This window comes from Camelus ferus, unplaced genomic scaffold, assembly GCF_009834535.1.
Source record: "Camelus ferus isolate YT-003-E unplaced genomic scaffold, BCGSAC_Cfer_1.0 contig298, whole genome shotgun sequence".
NCBI lineage: Eukaryota > Metazoa > Chordata > Mammalia > Artiodactyla > Camelidae > Camelus > Camelus ferus.
In genome coordinates, this window is record NW_022588414.1 from 1,142,530 (window position 1) to 1,170,150 (window position 27,621).

Sequence of the window (27,621 nt, forward strand, 5' to 3'; positions counted from 1 at the left end):
CTTTTGGCTTGTTGACATTTATTAACATTTGCCAAACATTCTATCCAATACTCAGTGTACTTGGGAGAATACCAAAGAAATAGAAGACAGACTTGTATCTTGTAAGGAAATTTGTACTAGAGCCCAAAGAACCTAATAGAAACAAAGGAATATATCTGTCTCTTCTGCTGTTGCTGCTTAGTATAGTTTTGTCTGTGCCCAGGAAGGGTTTAGTCCTACTCGTGGCATTCAAGGCAGAAGAGTTGCTGCTGTTGTCCTCAAAAGTCAGAGTTCTCAGCCTGGCCCAGGGGCAGGATTGGATCACCAAGCTCCTGGGGGTCAATGTTAAAAACATTTGCAGAGGGAGACTTCATTTAGGCAGTTTTAAATTATAAATAAAATATTGAGTGGTTTCATATAAATTAAGTTATATTTATAAAACTCCAGGGTAGTTTGCTTTTCTGGGAACCCTATCATGAATCACTTGGCAAAGTAAATCATTGTTAATTTGGTTTGGAATATATGTTTGTTTATCATTGGTAGTAACTCTCTGCTTAACTTAATGATACTATAACTATTTAGAATTGTCAGTACACAGGCAATCACATTGGGGAAATAAAAATATAATGAAAATAACACTGAAGATTATTATCTTTCTGGGAATGAAATCTCTTCCCTAAATTCTAACCATTTACCACTTCATTCTAGTTTGACTAGGCAGAGGATTGTTTAGACTATAAAAATAAGTGGAAAATAAATAGAAACTGTGATAGTGGATAAAACATTTTAAAATAGAATTTCCATATACCAGAAATTGGTTTCTGCTCAAAATGTTTAATTTCATCCCAATAAAGTTTAAGTACTCTAAAATTACTGTTAGGGTTTCATTGGTCCAGCAGGTGGAGCAGTTCTGAAATCAATGCTAGCTCCCTCCTCAATTAATAACAGTGATTAGAAGTATTCCAAAGGGTTCACGGTTCCTATCCTAAATATCTTCCCAGTAGAAATAATGTCAAAACATCACCTTTTATTTTCACAAAGCAACCAAATAGGTAAATAAGTGTAATGATTGCCGATACTTAAAGACAGCTAAATGTGCTTCAGTGTCATTTTCTGTGTAATGGAGCAAAAGAAAAATTAAATACCCTAAAAAAAAATTAAGTATCTTTCCCAACCTCCTACTGGTATAAGCAGAGTCCTTCAATATTACATTGTTTTGGAAGCGTGGAATTAAAAAAAAAAATAACCATAGAAATACTCCTTGGTGCTAAGGGACATAAAGCCCTTTAGCTTAACTAATATGCCAGGCTTTTTATGTAATAATGCAGAGAAACACAACAGAAACTTTTTTAACTGTATTAACACAGTTTCAGGTAAAATTTTTGTAAATTCTCTATTATAAATTGTGTTAAAGTATATTCTAATATGTGTTTAAAAACAGGCCATTATATTTAGTCATTTTCTTGTTTTATTGAATCTAGTTTTACAGATAATACGGCTTTTATAAGTTTCAGGTTTTTTAAATGAAAACAGTATAATTACCCTTTTTAATTTATTTGTTTAAACAATATTTATTCTTTGCCATATGTCCTTACTCTTACTAAATAATGCATTGTTCTCTCACCTCACTGGTTGTTATCAGACAACCCACTAGTTCTTATACATTAGCCATTATGTAGTCTGATAGAGATTTATATCTCCTGATCATTTTCTCACCAGTTTCTCATCCATTAATCCTTCTGAGTTGTTCTTTTTTCTGGTCATTGTGTTTTAAAGAAAAGAGCCTATAGTCCAAGTATAGAATAATTACATAACCATGACTTTTGTAATATCACCACCATAAATACCTTATGGAATTATTGAGAGGATTAAATTAGTTAATACAGGTAAAGCACAGAACAGTCCTTTGCTCATTTGCAGGACTTAGTAAATGTTAGCTAGCATTTTATTTATATTTTATTTATTTTTGTTTTGTGTTACATTTTAGTTTAGGTTTATTATTTGTATTTTGCTTTTGTTTTGCATTCAAAACTGCCTAACTCTAGATATCTTTACATTTTTAGGGATTCAGAACACTTAGTCTCTCTATCAGAAAGGCTGGCCTTATTGAACTTACTAAGACATATTAATATTTGGAGGAATGAAGAGTAGTACAGAGTCTGGGTTTCCTTATGATCCCAAGACAATTTTGCTCTCACCATAGCATGTATCCTTTAGTGAGTTTTAGTGTTGATTTTTTTTCCCCCCTAAACATATGGTACCTTCATTTGAGAGATCTTGATATCCTTGACGATAATGTCATTTTATGAGTTTTCTCTCTTAGGTTGTTTTGCCCCTATTCCCTTTTTCCCTCTTCCTTTCTCCTCAGGTTAATATTTTACTAGAGGCCATGGCTCTGGGTTTTTGTGTACCATGGAGGAGTGACAAAGTCTGTAAAAGTAATGACTCCCCACTGCCACATTATGCTATCTCTAAATAAAAAAGCACTACGATTCTTTAATGAGACATTACCCTGGCTTCCAGACCAATGTCTGTGTTCCTAAGGGTGCTCATCTATTTATAGTTGTTAAAAACCACTTAGTAATTATAAGAAATCATAAAGTAATTATGATTCGTAATTAGTGATTATGGCTGGGTGATTACTCCTTCTCTAAGATGCTATGCAAATGGATTAGCACTTCTTTGAATTAGGAACTTGGGCTTGAAATCTATGAGGAAGCTGTATTAGTAAGAAAAATATTCTTTCTTTTGGGACTAAGGAGAAGGCTGTAAAACAGCCAGCAAGCCATTGGAATCTGGCTGAGAGAAAAATAAGGCAAATCAAAGTGGCCATTTTATTAGGCATATACTCATCTGGAAAAATTCTCTTCCTTCAATTGCAGTTAAAGCTCTGGTCAATTTCATAGAGTTCATTAGTAATGCCAGCTCTAAACTGGGCTGTGATACTGAGTAGTTTCTCTTCCTGAGAACAGGCAAACGTTACACTAATATGATACTTGGGGAGACCATGTTTAAAGTCTAGGTACTTGCTCAATGTAGGTTTTCAAAAATTAGCATTTTGCTACCCAAATAGACGAAGTATTTCTTCATTTCAATTTCTAATGAGGAAATAAATGTCCATTCCTTTTATTATCTGCACTTTTCTAATCCCTTCCTCTACTTCAGTTTTTTCTTTGCCTCCCATACTAGTTACACTTTCTCTTGCTTGTCCTTCATTTTCTCTTCTTTGGAAGCTTATCTGTTCAATACCTTTTGTTCTATGGATATTCTTAAATACACATTTTCAACAGGCCAGCAAGTATTTATTTAGCACCTACTGTGTTAAGTGCAAGAGAACAATGATAGTTAAGATATGGTTCCTGCTTTCAAGAGGGGAAAAGGCCTATGTCTAAGAAGTAATTATAGTTTGAGATTAACTATTTTAAAAGTAAGTTATATCAGCATGTCCAGAGTATGCTGAAGGTCTAGTTATTAAGAACACGGGCTTTAGAGTCACACAGACCTGGCTCTGTCATTTTCTAGACATGTGACCTTGAGTTAGTCACTTAATCTCTCCAAGCTCCATGCTCATCTGTAAAATAAAGGGGAAGATTAAATAAAATAATGTGTAAAGCCTCAATACATATCTACCGTATGATAATCGTTCATGTCTTTTATTGCTAGTTTTCATTAATAATATTTTAATGTTGACAACACATTCTGGTTGTTGATGTATTACAATTTACACAAATTGTATCAACAGAGGACAAATATCATTATCTTCTTCTATTCAAAGAAGGCTTATAACAGAAGTTCTGATTCCTTAGCATGCCATATGAGATTGTTCTGAGCCTGGTCTCAGTATAGGTTGGAGTTAAAACAGCCTCCGTCTTCAACTCCCCTTCCTGTTTTGCCTCTCTGGAGCTCCTGCTGTTCCTTATGCCAAGAATGCCTCCCTCCCTAGCTTAGACAGGACAGTTTTCATACATTGGTCAAGACCCATCTCACTTACCTGTGTGAAGCACTAACCAAATGAAAAGAAACCATTATAAAATCATAGGTTAAGGAGTAGTTTATTCAATAGATATTTTGGGGTAAATTGTATAACATTTTGGAAAAATATTCATTAGATTCTAATTTCATGGCATATACTAGAGAAAAATTCAGTCAGATGAGCCAAGAATAATATTTAAATTTCAAAGAGGGAGAGTGGACAAAACAAAAAGCATAAAGGAATAGAAGAAATTATAACAAGGAAATGGGTAGTTTTGCCTACATAAAAATATAAAATATGTGCATGCCTCTATATATAAAAATTTTAAAGTGTTAATATTTGTCATAATTATTTTAATTGTATCAAATGGGTAATATATTTTAATTTTTTAAATCAAAAAATTGAAAAAAAAAAACCACTATGGCTCCAATGATAAAATGAAAAGAAGACATTAAATAACAACTTACAGAAGAATAAATTCATCTTTGACAAATATCAACAGAAAGTTCAACCTTCTCAGTAATCAAGGAAATGTGAATTGAAACAGAAATGGGAGTCTTTTGAGCCTATTAAATTGTTGGAAATTCAAAAGTATAATACTCACTGATGGCAAATGTGCTGTGAGTTGTGACATTCCCAGATGCTACTAAATGGAGTCTTTGTTGACCCAAACTTCCTAGAAAAAGAATTTTGATAATATCTATCAAAGTTTTAAAAAAAAAAAAAAGCTTTAAAAAATTTCCACTCTGGTATTGTAGTTTCATTTCTAGGTATCTATCTAAGGAAACAGGTGATATGTGCACAGATGTCCATAACAGTGTTACTTATAATAAAAAAAAAAACGGAAAAACTTTTCTTAAAAGACCAATATCTCTTTAAGAATGAATAATTTATAATCACTTAAACATAAACTTAAGTTCTTGAAAGAGATTCCGCAGGAAAAGTGGTTTTTGTTTTGGTTGGTTTTCACATAGGCCTATATGTGAATTATAGCATTAAGATATTTATAAAGCTTGCCTTGTTAGACAATAAAGGATAATTTAATAATTAGCTGAATAGCTCTTTCAAGCTTTTCAAGTTCTAGAAGATCTACCTAGTGATTAATAATTCTTAGCAAACTATAGTGTTCCCAGTGTGAGAAGGACTAAAATTCATACTTTTATGCTGAGCCTTTATACATACAGCAGAAACCTAGAAGAATTTCCTCTCCGGAGATACATTATAAGCTGAATATCTGTGATTTCTAAACCCAAAGAAATGGATGTGCCCCATTCTCATACTTAAATGTATTCTGAAAATTTGTGCTGTTACTACCAAATAAAATACATCGAGATGGTCTTTATCACAGTAGTAGTATTCACACCATCTGCATTTTATTTTAACATTACATTCTCCTAGAAGAACTCCACTTATTTTACGATGTTTTCCAGCTGACAGTTCAATAGAATTTAAGCATGTCTCAGAGGTTTGATTATGTCACAAAGTTAGAATTCACTTTGCTTTAAAACACACACACACACACACACACACACAACCCTGGAAGATAAGGATTTCTAAATGTCATTCTCCTCAGATATATGAAATTCTACACATTCTTATGTTCTAATTATTATTTTGTATGTAAATCAGAAGAATAATGCAGTTTGGCAGAATCACTAGACTCTGTTTCAAAGTATTTCCATTTGCAACCAAGAATTCTTCTATATATATACTTGCTTCAACTTGGTAGGACTTAGGTCCTCTATTCCATGTCTGTAGGTATTTTCTGTTATTTATTAAACAGTGTCATTGCAAATTGGTAAGACAAGTGCTAAACAGGTGTCATCTTTTACTGACAGATGAACAAATAAACTGTCTTCCACAACCAGTGACTGGGCCGTAGTGTATTGCTCTGCTGAACTGAAAGCACAGAAAGGGTTGTAACCTTGAACTACTGTTACTTTTTTTCAATAGTGAAGGAGGAAAAGATGTGAGAGAGGAAAGAGTCTGTAAGATATTGAAATAACCAGTGAATGCAAGTAAAATCAGAGAAAAAGGAAAGATGAGTTAATTGTCATGTGGGATCCACACCAAAGTCATGTGGGTAATACCAGACTAGCTTAAAAACAGATTGGGCTTTTTTCTTTCTTTTTTTTTTTTTTTATTATAGACTAGAAATATGCTGTGATGGTTATTTATTTTTGTTAATAAAATTTCTAAACATATATCTTATATGGGTTTCAGAATTCAAAGAACTTTAATGCTATAGAATACTCTTAGAACCATGCTGAACATTTTTTTCTTTGATTATTTAGAAGATCCATAAAGATCTTTCAGAGTCTTGAGCTGTCATTATAAACATCAGTCATCATTTCATTATGGGTACATTAAAATGCTAGAGGGCTCATTAAAAAAGAGCTGATAGAGTTCCTGATAAACTGAATTTTGCTGTTTGTGGACCAAAAGCAATGATTCTTTCCGTTTTAGAGAAAGCAAATGTCCACAGATACCTCCACATCAGTGTGTCAGCAAAATAGAGCCAAGTGAAGCCAAAGGTTTCTCTGTGTAATACTTTGTTAGAAACTGATTAAACAGTCTTACTTTTCTTTTTGAAGCAAGTAGTTAGTGGCTACATCTGAGATCTGGAAATGTGTATATGCCTGATGTATCCTTGTATTGCACTCTAGTAGCTTAATTTCAAGTTAATCAGCCCCATATGAATACCAGACTTAAGAGTTATACTTTACACAGTCTGAACCTGTACTTTGCTTTCCAACATTAAAGCACCAAGGAAATGCAAACTAAATTGGGTATTGGGTTAATTTAGTTTACAGGATGTTATCGCCTATTATTGAATAGATAGGTAGACACATAGATGTATATAGATACAGATATTCCTGTAAGATGTTATAAGGTTTGAATATGACTTTAGCCATAAGAATGCATGTTCGCTTTCTTTTGATTCACACAGAGCAGATGGATGCTTGACTGCCTGCTAATCCACAGCTGGAATGGTTTCAGCAGTTTCTACGTTGCCGGGTTAGAGTGGCTTTTCTAGTGGACTGAGAGGGCAGCAAAAGAGGGATATCATTATTCATCAGTATCCCAGTGGGAGCGCTGCCAGCAGAGATTAATTTTTTCTGTTATGCTTGTAAAACAAGCTCAGGTGGAGTCTCTAATCCTCAGGGCACGGGTGGCAGATCAAGGAAGATGCTACAAAGCTAGTTAATTTTCTGATTCTGGGGGAAACAGAAGCTCTGTTAGATGTATAAATACATGATTGCAAATTTAAGTAGCTCAAATCCAAATGGGATCTTCTCAGACATCTGGTACTGAAAATTTCTATTTTTCTTTGTTATCTTTAAATATAACTTCTTAGAAGTTTACCCTGGAGCCAAAATATTGGTAACTCTAAATATGAGGAAGTAATTAATTTTATGAGTTAATAACAAAACATTTAATTTTTACAAACATGAACAAAAGCAGAAGCTTTCTGCCTAAACAGACTCAAAGTTAGATGCCTAAAGTACCTAACTAAAGTATATTACCAGAAAGATACGGCATTAGCTATCTGATTGGCAGGGACGGGTTTTTTAAAATGTATATCCAGTCTATATTTTAATGGTTTTATTTTTACTCTCTCAATATATGATTTCCATGTGACACCTGTTCCCTGTATCTAATTATATGATCCATCCTGTAGTTTTGAGCAATTGATATAGGCTTCAAAATAAAGTTAGATAACTTTTTTAACAAACATAACTTATACATGCAATAACTATTGTCTTCTTAAGATTATTTATCTTTGAAAGCTGTTTACTACATTGATTACCAAAAATATTAACTTCTTCCAGGCCCATGGCACATTCTGTTGATTATATTGGGACAAAATGACATTTCATTAATGGTACTTTTTTGTTTGGACATTTGCTTTTGTTTTGAGAAAATGACAAGAAGTTATTTGAAGCCTAGTCAGAAGACTAAATTTGATGGATTAAGTCAGGCAGTATAATTTTTGGTTGTAAAAATTGGTTGTGACTACAAGATAATGTATAGTTCCTAAAGTCATTCTGACAGCAGTACCAAAAAAAAAAGAAGTTTCAAAATGTTTTGAGTGACGAAAGCCTTATTGAAATGAATTTATAACCTCTCAGGATATTTATTCTGAGTAACATGACATACATATGTTCCGGAATGTTTATTTAAAATCAGTCCCTTCTGTGACTCTAGTCACACCTTATATACCTTTCTTTTGGTTAACTTTTGGATTTTTGTTAATAATGAGTCCAAATCTTGTTTTACCAAAAGATATACATTTTAAAAAGCACTAAATAAAATGCAGAAACTAGCACTTCATGGAAGAGGCTCCTACAAAATGCAGGATTTATGAGGGTCAGAAAGGCTTTCCAGTTAAGAGGAAATAGACAGAGGACATAATATGGAATGAGAGTTAACTAAGTCTCAGAGTGACTAGAGAACTAACTGCGGAGTTAGAGTGAAGCCCAGAGCCGTTTGTTAATAATTTCTGTAGCAGTAATGACTGCTAATAAGTTTAAGTAATTGTTCCCCCAGCCTGTACCAAATAAGCCAGCTCTTGTTGTCAGTTACCTGTCCTACTCAGAAGAAAATATAATAATTTGAATACTATACCTAAGCCTAAGTAAGAAGCCTCACAAATCTGTAGTTTCGTTTGTCTTTTTCAGATAGACCTTGTGAGTCATGTGACTAATTGTGTAGCGGCATTTGACTCTCCACAAGGAACATTGTTTCAAGAGAGAATATAAATTATTTGTTGAATCAGTCCTTAATTTTAAGCAGTACATTTTTTAATCCAAATAGAAAATTCAGATATTTATCAGAATTTTTCAGAAATTTTAGAGAAATCTACAATTTTCTTCCTAATCAATACAGACTTTGCTTCTTCATGGAATAGTTCATACAACTTATTCAAGCTACCATTTCAGTTGGTTTCCTCTAAGAATCTAGAGTTTTGCGTTTCAGATAAATCAGAAGTTCCCTTAGACTATTAAAATAGATTTTAGAAAAGGAGTTTCTACATAGTGAATAAAAAGCAATAAAATCTAATACATTTGGAGAAATACCCTGAGCTGTTTCTCCAGTACCAGTAGGAGGCATCCTGTCAGTATGGCTGACTTTCTTTCCCCTGGATGCTGTGGCGTGGGTCTCTCATCTTCCAAACTCTGGACCTCAGCGATGGGTTTGTTGGGTAGACGTCTAGGAAGAGAATTTTTGAAACTTAAAAGGCTGTATATGAGCACTGACCTATTTCACAAGTTTTACTGTATTCTATTAATGTGTTCTTTACAGTTTTTAGTTTATGGATATTGGTAAACTATCCTGAGGAACAACCATTTATAAAAATTAATGTTTATGTTTGTATTAATAATGGTGATACTGTCCAGATAGAATTCTGTGATACATTTGAATGTATTCATCACATATTAAGATATGCAGATCTATATATATCCAACTGTAGCTTGAAATTCAGATTTGTACCAATGGTGTCATGTTCTCCCTCTTGGAAAACTCTGTTAAGACTTTCAGGGCACTGAAACAGATTTAGCATAACACTTTTATACAGATATATAGAATTACTACTTGATTGTGAATTGGGAGTTTTGTAAATAACCATATTGTTATTAAGGTACAGAATTTATACCACATTCAAAATCTAATGAATTGGGAGCTTTTACGTCATTGTGCTAAATAAGAAAGAATCAAAGAAGAGGCAGTATTAGAGAATTAAGGATACTAGTCCCTAGGGAAAAAACACTAAAATTTATCTACTCAAAAAGAGAGCATAATATTTTATAGTAAGTAGGGAGAAGGAAGAGGACAGTTTAACTGAAGAAAAAGAAATATCTTAAAAGAAACTAAAAACTGTGGAGAAAAGTTCTTTTTCTTTTATATACAACAGAATTTGAACTTTTAGCTCAACTATTTGCTGACTTAAAGGCTGAATCAAATTTATTTTGTTTGTGGTGATTTTTTGAGACACAATTTCATGACAACTTTCAAAAGACAATTTTTCTAACATAATTTTATATTGAGGTATAATACTTTTCATTTCGGGTTTAACTTTTAGCATATAATCTTAAAGAAAATAATTTTTTCCAAAATTACATTTAAGGATGTCATCTATTTTCCCAATAACCTGTCTCAGTACTTTATTGAAATTATTTGTTTTTGAGCATTTATGATATCATTCTTATGTTTTCTCATATGTCTTTCTTCTTCAGTTATTAATCAGCCTAATTCTTCCTGATTCTCATTTGCCAGTGGATTTGCATGTTTTTCCAACATGCATCACTTGCATGGATTTAGTGAAATAATGCATCATTTCCAAGATGTTTAGTTTTATTTTGCAATCTTTTTTTATTACTTTACATTGTATTGTTGCATTGATCTTATACAGTTAGAGACTGACAGAGTTGTTGGCTGATGGCTAGAGTTAAATGATAATATTCAGTCAGAAAGAATGCTTGATGACTAATTTTTAACTGGTTGAAATGTTTGAGAATAGTTGCCTTATGACTCTTGCTTGCTTGCACAACTTTGCAGCAGACTTAGATACTGAACACTCAGATGACAAAAACCCTTGCATAATAGAAAGAACATAACTTTGGAAAGTTATCATTATAATTGCCTATATTACAGAATATCCCAAGTCAGTAAACTAATCTAATTTAAGAAGCTGAAGAAAATGAACAAGCAGAAGGAAGAGTAGAATAAAGATTAGCATTGAAATAGATGAAATAGAGAATATAAAATCAGTAGAGAAAGTCAATTAAACCAAAAGTTGGCTCTTTAAAAAGAGCAACAAAATTGACAAATTTTGCCTAAACTAACCAAGAAAAGTAGGACATTCAAGTCACCATAACCAATAATGAAACAGAAGTCATTACAAGTGACTTCACAGAAGTAAAAAGGATTATAAGGGAATACTATAAACAACTCTATGCCAAAAAACTATATAATGTAGATGAGACAGACAAATTCCTAAAAAGATACGAACTACCAATATTGACTCAAGAAGAAATAGGACATCTAAATTTGACATATAACAAGTAAAGAGATTGAATTAGTAATTTTAAAACTTCCCACTAAGAAAATCCCAGGCTCAGATAACTTTATTGATGAATTCTACGAAACATTATATGTTAATATCAATTCTATATAAATTCTTTTTAAAAAATGAGAGAACACCTCCCAACTCATTTTATGAGGCCAGTATTACCCTGACACCAAAAGCAGACAAGGACATCACAAGAACAACAGATGAATGTCCCCTGTAAATATAGATGCAAAAATCCTCAACAGAATACTAGCAAATCAAATCCAGCAGCTGAGTAAACAGATTATATACCATGACCAAGTGGGATCTATTCCAGGAATATAAGGTTGATTTAACATCCAAAAGGCAAGTAATATAATTCACATTTTAATAGAATAAAGGAGAAAAAAAATGATCACCTGAATAGACAGGTAAAAAACATTTGACTAAATCTAGCACCCTTTCGTGATCAAAACACTCAATAAAAAAGGAATAGAATTGAACTTCCTCAACTTGACAGAGGGCATCTACAAAAAAACCCTGAGCTAACATTATGCTGAATGATGAAAAACTGAATGCTTTTCTTCCTAAGATCAGGAACAAGATGAGGATGTTCATTCTCACCATTTTATTCAGCATTGTACTGGAGATGCTAGCTAGGGCAATTAGAGAAGAAAAAGGTATTAAAGATTTACAGATTGGAAAAGAAGCAGTAAAACTTTCCAATTCCAAAAGACATGATCTTGTATATAGAGAAGCTTTCAGGAATTCACCCAAATATTATTAGAGTTAATTTTAAAAAGTTGAGCAAGATTGCAGGATACAAGATCAATATACAAAAAAAAAAAAAAAAAAAAAACCAAAAACAAAACTGTATTGCCATACACTAGAAATGAACAATATGAAATAAAACCAAGAAAACAATTTTCTTTATAACAGCATCAAAAAGAATAAAATACTTAGGAATAAATTTAACCAAGGAAGTGTTAAGTCCTGTAAACTGAAAACTACAGAACACTGTTGAAAATAAAGATCTAAACAAATGAAGATTTCTCTAAGTAAATGGAGATATCTCATGTTCATGAATCAAAAGACTTAATTATTGTTAAAATGGCTATACTCTTCATATTCATCTACAGGTTCAACATGATCCCTGTGAAAATCCCAGCTGATTTATTTGCAGAAGTTGAGAATCTGATGCTCTAATTCATATGGAAATGCAAGGCAGCTAGCCAAAACAATCTTGAAAAAGAAGAGCGAAGTTTGAAGACTTGTAATTCTTTATTCAAAGCTTACTACAAAGCTAGTCTAATCAAAATAGTGTGGTAAAAGGAGAGACATATAGATCAATTAAATAGAATCAAGAGTCAGGAAATAAACTCGTACAGTTACGGTCAGTTGATTTTTATAGCAGGGTGCCAAACCAATTTAATGGAGAAAGAATAGTCTTTTCAACAAATGCTCCTCACATAATTGAGTATATACAGACAAAAGAATAAAACTGGACCCCTCCCTCACATCATACACAAAACTTAACATCTAAAAGTGACCATAGAGCTAAATGTGGTAGCTAAAACTAATACTCGTAGAATAAAACATAGGTGTAAAATTTCCTCACCTTGGATTACATAATGCCTTTTTAGATAAAACACCAGAAGAGCAAGCAACAAAAGAAATAAAGTGGATAAATTGGACTTCATCAAAAAAACTTTTGTGCTGCAAATGATACCACCAAGAAAGTGGAAAGATACCCACCAAATGGAAGAAAATATTTTCAAATCATACATCTGATAAAGAACTTGCATCCAGAATATATAAAGAACTTTTTAATCTCAATAAAAATGGCTCAGTTAAAAAGTGGCCAAAGGATCTGAAAAAAGTATTTCTCCAAAGAAAATATAAAAATGGCCAATATGCACTTTAAAAGATGCTTAGTATCAGTAACTATTAGAAAAATGCAAATTAAAACCACAGAGAGATACTACTTCACACCCACTAGAATGGTTATAATCAGAAAGAAAATAAACAAATATTGGTGAGGATATGGAGAAACTGGAACTCTTATACATTGCTTTTGGGAATATAAATGGTGCAGCTGCTTCGGAAAACGGTTTGGCTGTTCCTTAAAACATTGAACAGAATTACCATATGGTTTACCAGTTTCATTCCTAGGTATATATCCAGAAGGATTAAAACATGTTCAAACACACAAAAACTTGTACGTGAGTGTTCATAGGTACATTATTCATAGTAGCCAAAAAGTGGAGAAAATCCAGTCTATGACTAAGTAAACAAAATGTGGTATATTCATAAACTGGATAACAGTTGACTTTCACAAGCTGGCTCTAATACTCTACTGGTTCTCCCCATTATACCTGTTTTTATACAATTTTCTCAGTAGATTTCTTGATATTGTTTCTTATAAACTTTAAAACAACTTTTTTAACTGAAAAAAAAAATGCATTACTAAACATGCGTAGGTCACCCTAAATCTGGGGAGATTTAAAACCTCTTTATTTGGTTTTAACATTCTCCTCAAATCACCATCTTATTTCCTTTCTACCATTCACTGCCAAAATAGAAAATGAAGTCTCAACCGGCTGTTTTCATTTCTCTTCCATCCATTTATTCATAACTTCCTGTAATCTGGATTGTTACTGTTCAAATTTTCCAGAGGTCCCCCATGCCCTCTGAGTTACCCAGAGCTACAGTCTTTTCCTAGTGTTCGTTCTCTTGGATCTTTTTGCAGCATTTGACAACGTGGGTTACTTCTTGATACTCTCTTCATCCTTAAAAGTACACTTCCATATCTTATGCAGTTCTTTTTCTTATAGTTTGACATTGGATCCTCTTCCTAGCTGTTCTCGGTTTTTTTTTTTCTTGCTTGTCTACTTTCCTATGTACACACTTTCTCAAGTCACACCACATTACAGTTTAAAATACTACCTTTAAATGGTTGAATCCCATAGCATAGTCACAGCCTTCGCCGCCCTTGTGAACTACAGTTCCAGCTTCTGGTTGATCAGGGGACATTCCCACTTCATTGTCCCTCTGTGACCCACATTCAGAGTGTCTCAGTCTTGCTCTTCATTATTTCCAGGATTCCTGTCCTTGTTTTGTCTGTCAATTGTATTTGTGTTCTTTCATACCCCCCAGATGAATTCCTTCGAGTAACCCATGGCTCCTACTTTTCTCCGCCCCAGTTCCACATATTACACCAGCTACCAAGTCTGTTCCTTCATAATTTTTTTCCTCAAGTTTCTTTTTTCAAGACTGTTCACTCTTCAGCTCCTGTCTGGGTTCTCGTCACCCATTCCAAAACAATTGTGCTAAACAGTCTTCTTTAAATGATCTTCCTACTTTAGTTTCTTTTTCCTCTTCAATTCTCCCAACTCATCCCTGCCAATTTATGTTTTAAAACATCATTTGCATCATTTCTCCCCTCAAAAATCTAAAATTACATACATAATAAAGCATTATTTCCTTAACCTGGCTGTCAAAGCCCTCCACAGCCTTCCTTTTTTACCTGAACCTTCTGTCACCTTTAAACACACTGTATGTATGCTCAGCTTCACACTTTTGCCCAATTCCCACCTGGACTATGTGTCTAATGTTCATCCATCCATCTTGGCTCAGCTCCCTCTTAAAAGATCCTCTTATTCAGATTCAGTGGTTACTGCTTTTTCTAAATTCATGACACCAGTGTTTGTTTCACTCATGTATCGCTTATTCCTGTATTATCTCGTGATATTTCTTGTATATTGGCCTATTTTGTTTTTTTGCTTTTAAATTTATTTTACTTTTTGTATATGTATTTCTTAATTCCTGGATGAAAGATAGTCAATAGATATTAAATAGATTAGAAGTGTTTTAATGTTTCCACTTTGGGTTTTATTATTTAGTTTTTTGTTTGTTTTCTATTTGATATAATCTCATATAGCCTATAGAAATGCAAATTAAAAAGAAAGTCATTCTAATAAAAATGTGAAGTGTTAAAGGCAGAAGCAAGGTGATTAAAAGAAGTTTATTTAGCTTTTAAAGGTGGACTGCAAAGTGTGACATTTAACCATACACAATTATTGTATATTGCTGCTAATCTCAGTTATTTGCTTTTAGGATTCAAACCTGATGGCCCCAAGATTTTTTATTCTTAAGAGGAAAATATCTAAACATTGTTAAGCTGTGAGGTGTTTTTATTATATCCTTGAAAACTGAGGAATTTTTTTAAGTTTCATCAAAGAGCAATTTTTTAAGGACTTAGCTATAAATCCTGGGAAATGGAAGTTCCTGATGGAATTCTCACCACTGAAATTATTTTAAGTACAGCAGACCTGCTGGTACCCACTATTGTAAGATCCCTTAAAATCCAGCTGTCAACCAGGTGGTCATTCTTACAATGCAAAGAATAAAGTACTATTTCTTGTTCATATATAATTTTGGCAAATGATTCTGTGCTTGCCCCAATTGGTTGAAGGCCAAACATATGTCCATTACTTTAAGACATTGATACAAATCAGACACATATACTTACATGAGCCCTGATAGGAAACACATATAGATCTATGAGTAATTACAATTATATCCATCAGTGTTAACATGTTTGCCATCTGCATATAATAAAATTATTTTGATATTTTATTTTAGTGAAACAAAGTGTGTGCATATCAGAAAAATATTTTATTATTGCTTAACTAGATCTTAGTTTTATCATTTTTCAATAAATATTTTATAACCAAGGGCTCTTATCTTACTTTCTTCGTTTAGCTTGTAATCTTATTAAACTTATTCCTAGTATACCTTTCACTGCATTTTGAGGTCATTGTAAGTTCCATGTAAGTAAGTCTACTTTATAGCAGTCTTTTATTTTAGAAATAAATATACTTTATTCATTATAGTAATATATGATTTATTCAGTTTGAATAAATAAGTTTAATAAAAGTACAAATCATGAGTGTTAGAAATAATACTAATTATGTATATATATGATTTAAAAAATAAGTTGTGTCACAGTTTTCTAGTAAATTAATGATTGAATAAAAGTAATCGGAAGTAATAAAAATATAATCCCTTAAATTTTATCCCTTATAATATCTGGACCTGGTTTGGTAAATGCCAGATTAATTTTTTTAATATTATTATGAAATACATAATAAATTAGTTTAGTGCTTCATAAAGGCACAGAAAATAAACAGGTTTCCTATCAGGGAAATTTACTGAAATGCTTTTTCTACGGCTTCAGTGGCCAAAAGACAGCACTGGAATGTGAGAAACTAATTTTGGTTTGTTTTAACGCCTCAGAATGTTACAAATTAATCAAGTGCTACTTAAAGTCTAGAACTCATTAACTTTATAAGTTTTGCTTTTCCCATGACAGAGATTAAGTTATAGTTTGCAGCTTCTTTAGTCCCTCACCTTGATCAGGTTGCCATCCCACTGTCCAAGTGCCCTCTTATCTGCTACTTAGAGAGAGAGTTCAGCGTGGGCAGTGATGTGTGCAGCGACACAGAAGCACTAGTTCACTGCTACGTCGTGCTTACACAAGACCACGCGTGAACCCATGATGGCTGTTTCTTACCTCGGTAATTTGCTTTGGTATAGCAGACTCTTACAGTTATTGATTGCACCGAGAAGAAAAAAATATGCATAAACACACTCATACATACATACTCAAACAAAATTCACATCTTTATACACTTTCATTAAAGAGAAAAAGCAAAGCAGATACAAAGTATTTGATAAGCTTCTTACTTTAACAAATCTAAAAAGTAAGCTGTCCAGTCACCATATTTAAGGGCCACAAGGAGATATAAGACTTACATATTGGATAAAGCTACCAGAGTCCTAACTAAACCAAAGTGCCACCTAATCACTGAAAGACATACCTCAGCAGTATAGATTTCCCAGATTGTTCTTTGGAGAACAAACGATTAATTTAGTGATACAGTGATGTGAACAAATCATTATGTAAGAGTGTATAGCCCTAGTAAACTAAAATTAGTGTGAATTTGCAAGCAAAATGTAGTAGCATACATACATATGTTTGGTTGATTTTTTTTTAATTTTTTTCTTTATGTGGAGTAGCTGAGTTTATAGCATTTGTAGAACAGATTGAGGTTTGTGATGAAAAGGGAAACAAAATGAAAACTATTGAGTGAACAGCAGGGCCCATTTGATGTGATTATGAAAGATGTTTCTTTATTCTGATTTCTCTTTTGCAATCTAAAAACAGTAGCAGGGGGTTGTGAGCCAAGTTCATCATAGGTTGTCAATCACTGTCATTTAACATTTTCAGAGAAGATGTCTTTATTCAAGGACAGCTGGGCAAATCAGAGACATAGATTTGCAGTTAGTAGCCTGTCCAGCCTACACTAAATAAACAAGGACAGGGCAGACAAACCAGCCTCTCACATAAAGATATAATGGACTCGACTGACCTCACTGCCCTCCGTTCAGCTGCAGGCCCAGTTGCATGAAAGCTTCACTGCCCACTTTCAATTTCCTTTAATTACCCACACGATGTAGATAAGAAAACGAGCCTCACTTATAGTCAGTGATCACACACAGGAAATTAACTAGACAAGTTGTTTAAAATTAGAGGAGTAATTTGGAGATAAAGAGAGTGTCCTACAGAGGAAGAAGTGGCTAGGAAAGGTTTTTGTTTGCTTGTTTGTTTTGAAGCAGGGATTTCATTATTTTACTAGCTCTCTCTGCTGATCCTGGGTTTGCTGCTTTTCTAACCAATCCAAACTAAGTAAAAAAATCTCCTTTGTAAGTATTCTGAATCACCCAGAATAAAATAATTGGAGGAGATAAGAGCTTAGTAAAGTGGTGAAGCAAACATTCTAAAGAGCTTAGAAAAATTGTGAACTGGAATTCCAGGAATAAATGACCATGGTTTTCACAGGAAGGTCTAGCAGAGCAATTGAGGGTTAAATAGCAGTGTCTTCAGTGAGTCTTCATTTTAAAGTGCTGCCCAAATTCATAATCAGACCACAAAAAAATGAGTTAATAATGCTGATAATGTTTTATATATTCTAATTGATCTAAAAATCGATATTTTCTTTTTCATTATTGTGGTTCATAGCACTTGAGTTTTGGGGTTTTTTTTTTTTTTTTACTTTTTTTAATTGATTTATAATCATTTTACAATGTTGTGTCAAATAGCACTTGAGTTTTATTTAGAAAACACTGTAGGGTTTCAGAGTACTGTAACTAACTATCCATAATACTTTTTCTTCAAAAAAGTTGCATCAGGTGTGTCATATAAATGATTCTTCCTTTTCCTTTTCTCTTCACAGTATTTTGAGTTAGTTCACTTCAGTGATGAGAGCGTATTTCCTTATCACTGAAGAGAGCGTATATTTCCTTATCACACGGTGATGTGCTTTTGTGAATGTTTGATTAATATGGATTTAAAAGAAACCTAATTGGAATTTGGAGACTAAAGCCTTCAATATCAAATCTGTAGTTCAAGAGAATATAATTCCTGAATATTTTATCTTTAATTTGACTGTCCCATATTGAGAACACTGTCTTTCAAAGAACCAATATTTTCTGTAATGCAATTACAGAAAAACTGTGATTACTCGGTTAAAATGAATATGCCACTACTAGTAGAGCATGAATAATAATATTATTTGTTTAGATAATATTTAAGAATCATCATGTTTTTCAAAGTAAGTTAATTAAATGTCATTTTAGGTAGGGAAGTGTGTTTACATAATTATAAACAAAGGTTTACAACTGAAAACTGTAGAACAAAACTCAAATAATTGAATCTCAAGCCTCAGTTAACATTCTGTATGGAATCAGGTGTGAGGATTATTACTACAGCATTAATGCCTGACATCTATACCAAGTCTTACAGCTTCTAAGTATTTCACATTGACTCCTCACACCAAATCCCAGTTTAAGATAAGGAATTTGGAACTTGGGGAGGTTCAGTTACTCTCAGAAGGTCACATAGCTTGTAAAATCCACCTGTTGTATCAATTCCCGGATCCCGTGTTCTCTCTACCACCTCACACCATGCATACCACCGTCGTTATCTGTAACATTTCTAAGGGGATGAATTACCTTCTACGTTCTTTGGATTCTCCTTTAATTCAAACACTGGAAACAGAAAAGGAGGGATCCTCAAAGGAAGTAATAGCTTTTGATGAAACCTCATTTAATTTTGGATAATTTGTAGCTATAGAAACTATTATTGATTTGATATTTTATAAGCAAATCAAATACCAACTCTTGGAAGATCTCAAAATCATTGCCTGTGTCAAAGTTAATAATGAAAAAGATGTTACTTATCAAAAGAATATATTAAATAATAAAGCCTACATAAGCATTCCAAAGAGTGTATAAGAATCAGTGTCCCTCTTTCAACTCAAATTTGAGCCTTAACCTATCACTTCTCCCTTTTTTACCTAAATATATATTTTTTTCACTCTTTCAGCTCAGTTGACCTACTGCTATTATTTGTACCCATCCTTCCATATACTTGTCCAGTTGTCATTTTACATTTATTCATGGTCAGTTTTGATTGAGGTCTGCACCCCTATCCCCAACTTGACTATAAGTCTTCGTGAGAGTAGTGAATCATGTCTTTGTTTTTGTTCAACATTGTATACCTGGCAATAGTGTATCCTGAGTGAATATCTGGTAAATAAATGCCTCAGTACACTAAGACCTTGTCCATTGTGGCTATGAAAATACTCTTAATGTTTATTAAAGTGTACACATTTTGCAAAGAAATTAAGAAACCCTTAGTTTAATTAATAAAGGAACCCTTAGATTGCTTTTATGCACTGAAAAAAGGCATCCACCAAATTAAATTTTTCAGTAAGATCACTGTCTTTGGGTAATCTACATTAAAGATCTGATGGCTCCCCTATTTGACTTAGAAGGATCTCTCTACCACAGAGCATTTTTTCCAACCTAAAATGTACTCAGCTGTTAGCAGACTCATCTGATACTGATACTGCTGGCAGTGAGCAAAATCACAATCCTGGTGAAGCAGGGGATTAAAGCAATAAATCGGGTAATTCAAGCAGGATTGGCATGGTTTGAAGAACAGTGGAGTCACATCTTACATAGAGTTTAGATTCTAAAGTAAGCAAATACAATAAAAAGCATAATGATCAAATTTACCTGAAAATAACCCTCAAAGTTACAGTAAGCATGATAGTGAGTTGTCTGTTTAGATAGGCTGCTTCTCAGTGAATTCAGCACGATTATTTTTTCCCCTAGTATTGGAGCAGATCCTTGTTTCTTTAGCACCAGTTGAGGTAGTTGGCTTGCATTTAGAAGTCATGCTTTATGAAAAATGTGCATCTTTGGATGCTAGAATCATACACCACAGGAAGATGTTCACAGTTTCACAGGTATTTGGGAAATACCTAGTTTATATTGTTTCCTTCCAATCAATCAATCAATAGCTCTCACACACACACACACACACACACAGTGTCGGGAAGCAGGGTGTGTAATGTATATAATCAAATTTGATCGGGATTGTACTAAGGGAAGTGGATTACTTAGATAATGGTATTAATTAGCACTTTAAGCTAAATTCTTACTTTCCGTATAATTTGATTTTAATGTAATTTTTCATATAATTTGTAAATCTAAACCTATTCCCTTTGTATCTAAAGCCTGGAGAACTGATACAGTTTGCAGTATTAAAATAGTTATTTGATTTTCATCTGGTAAAAGATCAGAGGAAGTTGTATTTTATGAACAGTAGAAAAAAATCTAAATATGAATAAAATTTTGGATTGTAAAATAGATTTACAGCTTATTTCTTCTCCCTTCACCTCCACCCAGCTATGTGGATTATGCCCTCTCTTTAAGTGTATTTTGCATGCTTAAAAGAAAGCTCCTGCTCACTGAGTGTTCCCAACTTCTCTGGTATTAATAGCATCATCATTCTCCTCATCCCTGAGGCTTAAACCTTAGACCCCTCCTTATCTGTTTTTATGGATCTGCTCATACTGTTTTCTGTGCCTGGAATGCAAGGAATCTGTCTCCCTCTCTCCTCTTCTACAAATTGTTCTAAGCCTAGAACAAACACTGTCTCTTTTGGGAAACTTTCCAACACATCCAGTACACTTCAGCGCTCTTCTCTGAATAACAGTATTTTATTCTGCACTTAAAATAATTATTTATATAAACTGTTTTCCCCAATGTCATTTTAATTTCCTTGAAAGAAAAGATCATGTTTTAGATTACTAAACCATCTTTTTCCTTATCTGCTGTCACGGTTTTCTTAAGCCATTTGGCTAGGCTGGGATAGGTGGACGGGTGTTGATGGGGATTTGGATGGAGCCCAGATATTAGGTTGAGAAGCTTCAGTATCAGGTAACAATGCTTTCACCCTGAAATTCACCTGAAATCAAAAATAATAGCACTGTCATATGTAACTGGTCCTTCTTTAGCAGATAACTTCAGAGAGAACAGGAAAGAGCTGAAATGACATATGAAAAGAAAACCAAGATGACACACAGGGGCAAAACATTAACTGCTAATGTGTCAGCATACCCTTCTTACATAAAGCAGTGCAAAAGGGTGAAGACAGTGTTCAAAATAGTATCAAGCAGCTGTGATAGTTTTGACTATTGCAAAACAAATAAAGCAAGAGACATAATTCATGAATGAGAGGCAATGTAATGATTACTTTAATATTTCTATTAAATGTGTTTAACTGTATATTATAAAATTATATTCGTTTATTTATCCAGTTTAGTCAAACAGAATGTTCCAAATATTCATTTGAGATATTTTTTTCAGGTATTAAATCCATTGAAATTATCTTTAGACAACATTTTTCAGTCTCTTGGACTCATCATTTTCCCTTCCATTACAGGGCCTTTGCATATACTATATACGGTTCCTAGAACACTCTTCACTTCATCTTCATCTGGTTACCATCTCCATATCCTCTGTATCAGAGCATGTCTGCCTTTTCCTTCAGGAAACCTTTATGACCTCAGATTTCTCTGCTAAACTCTCATGCTTTTATGTATTTCTTCTTCATTGCATTTGTCACCATACCAAATTTGCATTTATTTATGCAAGTAATGAGTAATGTCTGTCTCCCTCATCAGGTGGATCTTCAACAAATATTTATTTAAATAAATTTATTTCATTCAATTTTTGAAACAGAAGTTTGTCCATTAATATAGGCTGAATTTTTATCATAAGGATATAACCCTATCATCATTGTCCTTTTTTTTAATGGTCTTGTAGTATATTCTTAACATACAGTAAAGGCACAAATTTCTGAAGTTGTAAATCAAACAAGAAAAGGTGAAGATATATTATACGTAGATAGTAGAATACTCTAATGGTTTTGTATTACTGAATTCCAAATAGTATCTTAAAGAGTGTCATTGTAAGTCTTATTTCATAGGCAAGAATCTTGTGCCTTTCAGATACAAATCAGAAGCTATCTTGTACCTGTCTGTGAGCTAGAGATGAGTTTGCACGTTCTATATATAAGTGATATTATATTATCATATCAATGAAAACTCTTGTTCTGGTCGGGCTTCTTTCACTCAGCATAATTATTTTGAGATTCATCCATGTTATGGCGCGTATCAATAATTCATTCTTTTTATTGCTGAGTAGAATTCCACTGTATGGATAAAACACAATTTGTTTAATCCCCTCACCTGCTGATGGACGGTTAGATTTTTTCCAGTTTTTTACTTCATAAGTAAAGCTACTGTCAACTTCTGTGTACAAGTCTTCTTGTGGACATGTTTTCTCTTGGGCAAATCTCTAGGAATGGAGTGGCTGATTCACATCATAATTGTGTGTTTAATTTTTAAGAAAATGTAAAAATGTTTTCCAGACAGATGATAACATGTTACATTCCCGCCAGCTGTGTGTGAAACTTCCAGTTTTTCTACCTCTTTACCAGTACTTGATGTGTTAGTCATTTAAATTTTGGCCATTCTATTTGTATTTACCATAAGTAATGATATTGCACATCTTTATGTAAAATATTTGTTAAATCTTTGCCCGGTTTTTTACTGGGCTGTTTGTTTTCTCAGTCTGAGTTTTGAGAGTTTATATATTCTGGATACAAGTACCATATTAGATATATACCCTGTAAATATTTTCAGTCTGTGGTTTCTATTTTCATTAAGAACAGAAGATTTTTATTTCAATGAAGCTCAGTTTATCAATTTTTCTTTTATAAATCAAACTTTAAATTATCCTGTTGTAAAAAAACTTCCTAATCCTAGGTAGCAAAGATACTCTCTTATGTTTTCATATGAAAGTCTTATAGTTTTAGAGTTTACATGTATGTCTATAATATATTTTAAGTGAATTTTTGTATGTACTACAAGGTAGAGATTGAAGGATTTTTTGTTGTTGTTTTGGGGTTTTTATGGTTTTTTTTTTTTTTTGCATGTGGATACCCAATTATTCTGATACTATTTCTTGAAAAGACTATTCTTTCTCCACTGCTTTGCCTTTGAGACTTTGTCTAAAATTGTTTGTCCATATAAGTATGGTTTATTTTTGGACTCTATTTTACTTCACTACAACACTTTTTTGTTCAGTGTAGCTTTGTATTAAGTTCTGAAATCAGATAATAAGCACCAGCTCTTCGACTTTGTTCTCCTTTTTCAGAGTTCTTTCAGCTATTCTAGGTCCTTTGCATTTCCATATGAGTTTTGAAATTGTGACATTGTGATTTATAATAAATATTCGGTCTTCCCAGTTCTGGAAGCTCCTAAACAGAGCTCTTAATACCCTTGGAATTTCCTAAGTGAGGAGAGCAGTGAAGGTTTCTTTTGATATGTTAATTAGGTGACTTTGAAAAGCACCAAAGGATGAGCACTGGTTGCTGGTGAAGCCAGGCATCTAATTGGAGGTTTGGAACTTTCAGTCTCACCACTTCCCACCTTCCCGTATTCCTTGGGGAAAGCTGGGAGGGGCTGGAGATTAAGTTCAGTCACCAGCAGCCAATGATTTAATCAGTCATATCCACCTAATGAAGATTCCAAAAAAAATCAAAAGGACAGGGTTTGAAGAGCTTGCAGGTTGGTGAACATACAGAGACTTGGGAAGAATGGTGTGCTGAGAGAAAGCATCGAAGCTTTGAGCCCTTTTCCCATACATTGCCCTATGCATCTCTTCTATCTCCCTGTTCCTAAGCTATATCCTTTTATAATGCACCAGTAAGCCAGTAAGTAAAGTGTTTCTCTGAGTTCTGTGAGCCACTCTAACCGATTAATTACACCTAAGGTGGGGTTTTGGAACCTCCAATCTATATAGCCAGTCCATCAGAAGCACAGGGGATAACCTGCGCTTTCAGCCGGCATCTGGGGTCGCGTTGGCAGTTGGCAATATCGTAGGACTGAATCCTTAACTTTCAGAATCTGATGCTGTCTCTGGGTAGATAGTGTCAGAACTGGGTTGAATTGTAGGACACCTAGCTAGTGTCTAAGATGTGCTGTTGGTGTGGGAACACCCCTCATACACACACACATACATACATACACACACGCACATATATTGAAATTGGTGATCAAAACCCTTTAAAAATCTTCTTTTCGGTATCTACCAGAGAGGGGAAAAAAAAGTCTGTTGTGGTTTGGTTTAAGATTATATTAAGTCTATAGATAGATTTATTTTAGGAGAATTAAGGTGCAACTCCTCATTTAGTTATGTCTTCTTTAGTTTTCCTTAGCAATGTTACAGCATTTTGTAATTTTCAGTGTACAGGTCTTTGTTTTTTGTTTTTTTTTTTAGGTCAGATTCATCTCTAAATACAGTAGTTCCCCCTTATCTATGATTTCTTTTTTTATTGTTTCAGTTACCCATGGTCAACAGCAGTCCAAAAATATTACGTGGAAAATTCCAGAAATAAACAATGCATAAGTTTTAAGTTGCATGCTGCTCTGAGTAGCCTAATGAAATTTCACACTGTCTGTTGCATCCTGCCCAGGACATGAATCATCCCTTTGTCCTAAGTATCCCGCTCATCGGTCACTTAGTAGCTTTCTTGGATATCAGATCACCTGTCACAGTATCATTGTGCGTGTGTTCAAGTAACCCTTATTTTACTTAACAGTGGGCCCAAAGCACAGAGTAGTGTTGCTGGCAATTCAGATACTCTTCTTATTCTCTCTTGCTATGCCAAATTTATAAGTTAAACTCTATCATAGGTATTATATGTAGGAAAAAACATAGGATGTAGGTATAGGGTTCAGTATTTCCACTAGGGGTCTTGGAGTTGGAGACCTCTGGTAAGGAGGACGACTGTACTTTATATATTTTATGCTATTGTAAATTTGTTTTTCAGCTCTGATTATTCATTGCTAATATACAGAAATACAATTTTTATATTAATGTTGTATCCTGTAATCTTGCTAAACTCATTTATTCTAGTAGAATATTTTATAGATTCTGTCAGATTTCCTACACTGATGATCATGTCATCTATAAATAAAGACAATTTTACTTCTTCCTTTTCATTCTTGATGTCTTTATTTCTTTTTCTTGCCCAATTGCACTGGCCAGAACCTCAGGTGCAATATTAAATAGAAGTACTAAGAGCAGAAATGTCTGTCTTGTTCCTGATCTTAGGAGGAAAGCATTCAGTCTATTACTGAAATACGATGTTAGCTGTAGGTTTCTCAGAGGTGCCGTTTACTAGATTGAGAAAGTACCCTTCTTCTCCAAGTTTGCCGAGAGTTTTTGTTAGTAATGGATGTTAGATTCTGTCAAAATATTTTTCAGCATCAATTAAGATGATTGTGTGGTTTTTCTTTTGAAGTTTATTAATAAAGTGAATTTATTAATTTATTTTCAAATATTAAGCCAATCCTGCATTCACTAACTGCATTCATAGTTTGATGCTCTATTGTTAGTACATACACATTAAGAACTGTTGTATCTTCTTGGAGAATTGACCCCTTTATCATTATGTAGTTTTCTTCTTTATTCCTGATAACTTTCCTTGCTTTGAAGTTGGCTCTGTCTGAAGTTAATATAACTACTCTTGCTTTCTTTTGATTAGTGTTAGCATAATATATTTCCCTCCGTCCATTTGCCTTTAAACCTGTCTGTGTCTTTAAAGTGGGTTTGTTGTAAACAACATATAGTTGGTTCATGTTTTTTGATCCACCCTGAAAGTCTGTCTTTTAATCGGTTCATTTAGACCTGACATTCAAATATAGTTGGATTACTATCACTACATTTGTTAGTTTCCTATTTGCTGCCCTGTGTTCCTATTTTTGTTTTCTGCTTTTTCTGTCTTTTGTGGTCCTAATTGAGCATTTTATATGATTCCATTTTCTCCTTAGCATATCAGTTATACTTTTTTTTTTTGCCTTTTTTAGTGGTTGCCCTAGACTCTGCAATGTACGTTTAAAACTAATCAAATTCTACTTTCAAATAACACTATACCACTTCACAGGTAACATGAGTATCTTATAATGACAGTAATCGTAATTCCTTCCTCCTATCTCTTGTATCATTTCTGTCATTCAGTTTATTTACATATATAAGACAAGACACATACATAAGCATGAGACATATACATATGCATATGTAATTGAATACACTGTTGCTATTATTATTTTGAACAAAGTGTTGTCTGTTAAATCAATTAACAGTAAGAAAAATAAGTTTTTGTTTTACCTTCATTTATTCCTTCTTCAGTGCTCTTCCTTTCTTCATATGGGTCCAGATTTCTGACTTCTATTATTTTCCTTCTCTCTAAAGAACTTCTTATAATATTTCTTGCAAGGCAGGTCTACTGGCAAGTCTGCTGGTCTGCTGGCAACAAATAAACTCAATTTTTATTTGTCTGAGAAAGTTTTATTTCCCTTTTACTTTTGAAGGATAATTTCACAGGGTACAGAATTCCAGGTTGGTGGGCTTTTTTCTCTCAACACTTTAAATATTTCACACCACTCTATTCCTGTTTGTATGGTTTCTGAGAAGAATAATTCAGAAGTAATATTTATCTTTGTTCCTATATAGGTAAGGTGTTTTTTTCCCTCCTGCTTCCTTCAGAAACTTTTATTTAGCTTTGATTTTTTAGTAGTTTAAAGATGATATGCCTTGGTGTGGTGTTTTTTGGGATTTGGGGGCTTTGGGGCATTTTGTTTTGGGGTTGTTTGTTTGTTTGTTGCTGTTTATTCTGTTTGATGTTCTCTGAGCTTCCCATATCTGTGGTTTGGTGTCTGACATTAATTTGGGAGGAATTTGCAATCAATATTGTTTCAAATATTTCTTCTATTATTTTCTCTCTTCTCCTTCTGGTATTCCCATTATGCATATGTCACATCTTTTGCTGTTGTCCCACAATCCTTGGATAGTCTTTTTCTGTCCTTTTTTTTTCAGCCTTTGTTTTTGTGTTTCAGTTTTCAGAGATTCGATTGATATATCCTCTAGCTCAGAAATTCTCTCCTTAGCCATATCCAGACTACCAGTAAGCTCACCAAAAGCATTCTTCATTTCTGTTACAATGATTTTGTCTTTAGCATTTCTTTTTGCTTCTTTCTTAGGATTCCCATCTCTTCGCTTCCATTTTTGATCTGTTCTTACTTGCTATTTTATCTATTAGAGCCCTTAGTATATATTAATCATAGCTGTT

The 27,621-nt window shown here is 33.4% G+C and overlaps 1 protein-coding gene and 1 long non-coding RNA gene across 3 annotated transcripts in view; one reads left to right on the forward strand and one right to left on the reverse strand.

Moving 5' to 3' along the window:
- ASCC3 (activating signal cointegrator 1 complex subunit 3) overlaps positions 1–27,621 on the forward strand; it is a 301,506-nt gene that overhangs the window by 244,774 nt on the left and 29,111 nt on the right. The gene's annotated exons all lie outside the window — the stretch shown is intronic.
- Positions 3,037–26,792, reverse strand: LOC116662518. Its single transcript, XR_004318482.1, has 4 exons — positions 26,661–26,792; positions 9,034–9,166; positions 4,557–4,628; positions 3,037–3,550 (listed from the first exon to the last, which is right to left on the reverse strand). It is a non-coding gene; the product is annotated as an uncharacterized LOC116662518 (long non-coding RNA).